The 6,012-nt window shown below is 33.0% G+C and overlaps 1 protein-coding gene across 2 annotated transcripts in view; it reads right to left on the minus strand.

Moving 5' to 3' along the window:
- zdhhc22 (zinc finger DHHC-type palmitoyltransferase 22) overlaps positions 1-1,656 on the minus strand; it is a 6,237-nt gene extending 4,581 nt beyond the window's left edge. The window contains exon 1 of one of the 2 annotated variants that reach the window (XM_046062884.1): positions 1,573-1,656. The gene's annotated coding sequence lies outside the window, so the exon portion shown is untranslated. Of the gene's footprint in view, positions 1-1,500 lie in introns of both variants that reach the window. The other variant, XM_046062883.1, reaches the window with a different exon arrangement.
- Positions 1,657-6,012: the final 4,356 nt, after the last annotated feature.

Raw genomic sequence — 6,012 nt, forward strand, 5'->3', positions numbered from 1 at the left:
ATAAATTCATATGATGTGATTTTCTGGAATTTTCTTTGGGATTCTGTCTTTCACTGTTAGACTGTACATATGATTAAAATTATAGATCGTTGCATTCTTTGTAAGTGGGCAAACCTGCAAAATCAGCAAGAGGTCAAATACTTATTTCCCCCACTGTAAGATCATCAAATTCAGAAGTGGAGTGACTATCAGCCACCAGACATGGAGCATTGGGACTGTGGTCCCCAAACTGGGAGAGTGACTCCTGCAAAGGAACAACACCCGAGGTATCTGTCCAGAAGACTGCAGTCCCAAGACCAGCTAAAATACATTGCAGAACCCTCAGACTTGAAGGCCTCTAGCAGAGGACCTGTTAGAGGTGGTGAACAACAGACCATACAGTTTTGTGTTTTCATAAAGTCTCAATTATATAAGAATTTCTTTCTAAACACAATTGTGTTGTTTTTAAACAGGAAATCCGAATAAGTTCACAATACTCAATATTTGTGGAAACTAATAACCTAAAACTTTTTAAGTAGTGGTAATAATATTTGAGTAAACCTCAACTTACTTACATTTTTTTTAAATCTTTAATTTCTGCCTACTAATTTACATTGATTTACTGTTGCTTATTAAAATTAAATTCCTGTAATTCTTTACTCAACAAAACGTAATTGTGCACAACTTATACTCTACTCAAAAAAATGTGGAAGCTCACTCAACAAAATTACTACTAGTCAACTTAAGATTTACAAAATACCCATTTTCAGATAGTAGTCCTCAACAATACGAATACAACTCCATTATTACAATTCAAGTTCTCTACTTTAAACATCTCCTGCCATTTCTACATTTCACATATACAAAATAAGGCAAATCTTATTTTGATGCTTGATCTGCTTAATTTGACTGCTTGATCAGATAATTAACCAGCAACAATTATGATAATCAATTTGTTTTCATTCTTTTTTGCAATAATGTTGAAAATTCTCTATTTACAGAGTCTTAATGAGATTTTTTGGTGTTAAGTGATACTTTAATCTCTTGAGCAAAGTCCTTTGAGCTAAATAAAATTTAATTTTACTACTTACTTTATTGTATTTTGTGGAAAAAGTGACTGCATAATTTTTTTCTATCAGTAGCACTTTTACTTATAATATAAAAGGGAGCTTTTAATGCAGAGTAAATAAATAAATTTAAATGGAATCATAAGCAAATAAAGATAGCTAATAAATATTGTTTAAAATAATTCCCACACTATGCAAATTGTTAAGTCAGGTAGATGAGGTAATGGAACAATATAAAAAAGAACACTGATCTTTGTTTTGAATATCCCTCACTGTAAGCTTGTAGTAAACATACTGAGCATATAAACAGACAGTTCAGAAGTTTGTACATTTAGCTGACGCTTTAATCTGTGTCAGAGATTTTATGCCTCTGGAGCAACTAGGGGTTAAGTGTCCTGCTCACGGACACACTGGTGGACATGTTACAGGGGGGAATTGAACCCAGGTCTCTCACATCAAAGGCATGTGTCTTATCCACTGCTCCATCACCACCCCCAGAGAAACAGACAAATCCATCCACAGCCACCTTTCACTTGGGTTGAAGCGGACCGCATCAGGAGCTTCAGTGTCCACATTGAGGAGGGTCAGCAATGTCTGGTTCATCATCGCACTGCAAAAAACAATCCAATTATGAGGATTATTATAAAAACAGCTAGCCCTGTATGCTCATCGGTGCCCCCTACACACTTAAAAGCCTCCCCGACCCCCCCAAGCCTGTCTTGATACAATATTCACATGCCAAAATGTTAAGAGTTACTGGTGGCTATAATGATTCCTTCTGTCTATACTGACTCTATAATGCTTTCTCTATCTGATTCGTCTGTAAAAGAATGAGGACAAAATTCTAATGTTCATTAGAAACAGTTATGTTTTTAGAAGTTAGTCTTTGTGTGTTTACTTGCTGAGCTGCAGCAGTGGAATACTTCTTTCCAACAGTAAACCTACACAATGACCTAACAACAATATCCATTTATTTTTTTAACTAGACTGCTTAAGCCTCATTTAGCTTCAATTAAACTTAGCCTCCTAAGATCCTGTGTCCTCATATGGGGCCTTTAGGTTTTGGGATCCCTGCACCGTGTACTTCATTCTGCTTAACTTACACCTATTGTCTTCATTAATGTTGCGGTTGCCTGTGCCCTATGCCTATGAAGGGGATGCTTAAAATTATTCAATCAATCATCAGTCATTCCCCAATCAGAAGGCCTGGATGATTGGAGAGCTCTATCCAGAGCCAAAAAAGCTGCTTTTCAGTTGGGTGATAAAGAAGCTTATAGCACCCCCAGAGCGAGACTGAAAGCTGGCATCAGGGAGGCAAAGCGGAGACATCAGCAGAGACTGGAGAGAAACCTCAACACCAACAACACCAAAGATATGTGACAGGCCATCAAAAACATCCCCGGCTACAAAAGCAGGAGCTCCCCAATCATGTGAGGCCACATTACAAGATGAACCTGACACTTTTTATGCTCGCTTTGATCTCCTCAACAAGCAGTCAGCTGTAAAGTCAGTAACACTTTATTTTAAGGTGCTTGTAATAGGAAGTTATTAACAGTTAATAAGACACTTATAAGACCTAGGATGCTTATAAACATAAATAAGTCAATGTAAGTGTTAATTAAAGCATAATTAACACATTTATTATTGCTTATAAGACAATTAGAGGCTCTTATTAGAAACATGTTAACAAGTTATATATACCTCATGAACCTTAATAAGATGTTCATTAAAATTAATGACACTTAATGAGTGTTAGTAATGTCTTAAAACACATTTATTATTGCTTGTAAGATATTTATGAACTCTTATTAGAAACTTGTTAACAGCTTATAGACCACTTATCAATGTTAATAGGATGTTTAATAACCGTAATCAGACTGTAAGAAGTTTATACACTTTATTATGCACTTATTAACCATTAATAATGCTCCTTTGCAGCTACCTAAACTAAAGTGGGAACAGTGTGTTATTTAAATTAATAAACCCTTCATTATGCACTTATTAACCATTCACAATGCACCTTTGCAGCTACCTAAACTAAAGTGGGAACAGTGTCTTATTAAGATGAGTTGATGTTTATAAAATAACTAATACAAGAAGGATGTGGAAAAATATTTAAAAAGTTAGTGTTATAGTTGTGAAGCACAAAATCATACTCTAACATTTTTTTACATTTCATAACTTTCAACTAAACGCAGCAACCAAAAGAAGAGTATATTAAACTTTCACTCAAACACACGAATAAAATTAAAGTGCAATTACAAATACATTTTCTTGAACATTAACTCTACAACATTATGTATGACAACAGATTTTTTTCAATTAAAAAATGACATTGTACAGATTTTGTGTTTTTCAGTCCTCCACCTTCAACAATGTCTATATGGCTTTTAGGCCAGTAAGATGACCTTGAGATTGTGGACTTTGGGGAACATTTTTTGGTTCCCATCCTTCAGCTCCACAGAGATCTTCTGAAAAACCTTTAAAGGCCCATTAAGTAGGTGAAAGCCCTACAATTATTAAGAATTAAACCTACTTTTGTTGCTAGATGTTAAGAACACATATAGCTCTTCTGAACAGAAATCTGGGTGGGATTATGTAGTTGCTGTGGTAATTTTGAGCGTTGTTGGGATTTAAGTCAAATGTATGTGCGCATCAGAAATACATTTGTGAACCTTAATGTTTTTCTCACATGGATTTGCCTACATTTATAAACAATAACTATCTTCTGTGAATTGAAAAATATTTATGTGGAGAGAGTCATGTATATATAAATCAAGAAATAAATTTAAGCTCGAGAATCCTTCCTTGATCTGAGAAAGAGACTGAGAGAAAAAGAGAAACATCATAACATCATATACTGAGAGAAAATAGTTAGAGACACAGGGAAAGAGAAACAGAATACCAAGAAAAAGTAACTCTAGAAACTACCACCATGGGATCACAAAAATAGATTACCAAGGTAATGGAACTAGTGTACAGCCAGCAACATCTGGTGCATACACATTAGACATAAAGTCTTGCTGTTCTTAGTAAAAAAAAAAGGGTGAATAATAATTTAAAAAATATATATTTTTTACTTAGTTTTTGATAGATCTATCAATTTGCTCTGTGAAATGCAAAAAACAAAGAGGACAAGTAGTACTCTGCCATCTGAAATGAAAACAACTTTTTGCCTGGCCCACAAGCTAGTTAATATAACTGTAAATTGTACGTTCACACACTCAATATGCAGAGATTGCACATCACATTGTAATTTGCATTCCTAATACAGTTACCCTATATACTTCTGTACATTTCTTATTTTATTTATTTATTTTTATACAGTAGTTGGTTAGTTTTTAATATATATGTGTGTGTATATATATGTATTATTTACTATCCACTAAAAGTGCTGTTTTTGCCAATGACAGGTTCAGATTGTCTGACAACATCATAGAAAGGGTCCTTACAGAGAGAGACATTTTTGTTAAAGATTAATATTATTTTCGTTTAGCCAGAAACAACTCCAAAATCGCCATCACCAAACACACCAGACTCCGTTTAATAATAAATACTTTTAGCATGTATAGAGCCAGCATAATTGTTACATGTAAATGGGTGAATTTAGGGTTTATTTCAACCAAACCCGAGTGGTGGTTGTTGGAACAATGGAAAGACAACTAAGATGGTTTGTGAAGGTTTTATCTTGTTTCTATCGACTTTAAATGAAGTGTGTTTTATGATGATAAAATTACAGTTAATTGTGTCAGTGTGTGTGTGTCTAAGAAGATTGGCTGTGATTACTTAATACATTTTGTAAAGAAAAAATGTCACAAATGCATATTAATTCAAAACTAGATATATTCATGTAAAGATACAAACTTAAAATTTGATTGTTAATATCACAGATTTAATTACGTTACAACATTTACTCCAGTCATTAATGTTAATAAACATCTTATTAAGGTTCTTAAGGTATATATAACTTGTTTCTAGTAAGTGCTCATACCGATGCTATTAAGAAATAAGAAATGTGTTCATTCATATTTTGAGAAAATACTTATAAAGTTTTATTAATGTTAATAAAGATGTATTTTATAAGCTGCCTTTTAACATTAAGATTTTTTTAATAAGTTCACTACAAGTGTCTTAAAAGGAAATAACAACTCTGTTACTTTCTCAATAACCAACATTTATAGTCTAATTAATGTTAATAAACATCTTATTAATGTTAATGACAGGTATATAAACCATCAACAAGTTTCTAATAAGAGCTTATAAGTGTCTTATAAGCAATTATAAATTCGTTAATTGTGCTTTAGTTAACACTTATTTGTGTTTATAAGCATCTTATAAGGTCTTATAAGTGTGTTATTATTGTGTTTTAATTACTGTTTATTATTTGTTAATTACTGCTTATTACAAGCACCTTAAAATAAAGTGTTACTGTAAAGTCTACTCCACCTCCGGCCACTGTCAGTATCCACAGCAGATGTGAGGAGAGTCCTGCTGAGAGTGAATATGAGTAAATCAGCTGGGCCTGATAACATTCCACCAGTTTGCTTTCAGAACGAACAGATCCACAGAGGATGCCATCTCCTGAGGTGGAGCAGGTGAATATTTCAAGTTCCTGGGAATCAGCATCACAGAGAACCTGAAAAAATGTCACAAATGCATATTAATTCAAAACTAGATATATTCATGTAAAGATACAAACTTAAAATTTGATTGTTAATATCACAGATTTAATTACGTTACAACATTTACTCCAGTCATTAATGTTAATAAACATCTTATTAAGGTTCTTAAGGTATATATAACTTGTTTCTAGTAAGTGCTCATACCGATGCTATTAAGAAATAAGAAATGTGTTCATTCATATTTTGAGAAAATACTTATGAAGTCTTATCAATGTTAATAAAAATGCATTTTCTAAGCTGCTTATAAACATTAAGATTTTTTTAATAAGTTCACTACAAGTGTC

The sequence above is a fragment of the Micropterus dolomieu genome, linkage group LG11, assembly GCF_021292245.1.
Source record: "Micropterus dolomieu isolate WLL.071019.BEF.003 ecotype Adirondacks linkage group LG11, ASM2129224v1, whole genome shotgun sequence".
NCBI lineage: Eukaryota > Metazoa > Chordata > Actinopteri > Centrarchiformes > Centrarchidae > Micropterus > Micropterus dolomieu.